At 44.5% G+C, this 1,430-nt stretch overlaps 1 pseudogene; it reads right to left on the bottom strand.

Annotated features, from left to right (window-relative positions):
- LOC101590794 overlaps positions 1-189 on the bottom strand; it is a 1,501-nt pseudogene extending 1,312 nt beyond the window's left edge.
- Positions 190-1,430: the final 1,241 nt, after the last annotated feature.

The following is a 1,430-nucleotide window of genomic DNA, read 5'->3' as shown; positions in this document are numbered from 1 at the left end:
CTGGGGTTACAGGTGCGCACCACCACGCCCAGTCTTCTTTGGTCTCTTTTGAAGCTTTCCTCTTGTCCGAAGCCTGTATGTAGTTGTTTTCACAGCAGCCGCCACCTGGGTCAGATTCTGGTAGCTCTCTCTGAGCTCCCTTTTGCCAGCCAGGATCTCCTCCGCTAGTAACATCTGCAGCTCTGCCATTTTCCACCCCTCTGCATTGTTTCCTCTTATGTTAAAGAGAGCTTTTTTAAAAAATATTTTATTTATTTATTTATTTGATACAAGATCTTGCTACATGTTTCAGACTCATAGTGATCCTCCTGTCTCAGCCTCCCCAGTGCTGGGATTACAGGTGTGTGCCACCACGCCCAGTCTCAGTGGCCAGCTCAGCACGCCTAGGGTTCTGGGGCCCGGCAGTGGCATGTGCTGTTGGGGATCAAACCTGGGTCCTTGTGCTTGCCAGGCAGGTGCTTAGGCCACCGAGCTAGCTCCCTAACCCTATCTTTTTCTTTGATAGCTCTGTGTTCTGTTTTTAAAAGCTCTTCCTTCTCTGACAGATTATGGCTTATTTCAGGGGTTTTTAAAATGTTTTTTCTTTACCATTACAGAAAAATGGTTTTTGATCTTGAGATGGGAGTGCCGCTCAGTGGGAGGGCACTTGCTTCGTACCTGAGCAGAGCTGGGCTGCTGCTCAAGCCAAAATACGATGGTACCGTGGTTTACAGACTTAATTTGCTTTAGGATTTGGAGAAGAGGGCTGTAGTTATGTTTGTTAACCGATGCAGGATTTTTAAACAGAAGCATAGTTTTGCTGAACACATTTCCTTATGAACTGAATTATTTGCAAACTGCTTGGTTTTTCAAATAGAAATGCTGGTGAACTGATGTATCACCGTGAATTCCAAAAGGATAAAGCATATGCTGGGCAGAATAGTGCACACCTGTGACTTAGGAGGCTGAGGCAGGAGGATTCCCTCTGGTGTGAGCCCGCCTGGGCTACATAGTGAGTTCAAGGCCAGCCTGGGCTACATGGTGAGACATAGTCTCAGAGAAAAAAAATCAACAGGAGGTGTTAAGTGTTACTGAATGCTCTCTACTCTCCATGGGGATGGCTATGTGTTATTTCTCTTTGGAGCTATAAATAGACATGACTGTGTTAATACTGTTCTTATATTAGACCATTATTTTATTTTTTTATTAAATCTTTGTGGCCAATAGCATATTTTTAGTGGATTTCTGGATTTTGCTTAATACTTATTATAGTTAAAATTTTGTGTTACTGTCCATAAGTGGGGCCAGGCATGGTGGCACATGTCTGTAATCCCAGCACTTGGGAGGCTGAGGCAGAAGGATCATCGCAAGTTCAAGGCCAACTTGGGCTATGAAGTGAACCCAGTTCAAGGCCAGCCTGAACTGCATAGAGAGACCCTGTTTCAAAAAGA

This window comes from Octodon degus, unplaced genomic scaffold (genome assembly GCF_000260255.1).
Source record: "Octodon degus isolate 3935 unplaced genomic scaffold, OctDeg1.0 scaffold00153, whole genome shotgun sequence".
In the NCBI taxonomy this organism is placed as follows: Eukaryota; Metazoa; Chordata; class Mammalia; order Rodentia; family Octodontidae; genus Octodon; species Octodon degus.
This window is presented reverse-complemented; position numbering and strand designations above follow the sequence as displayed.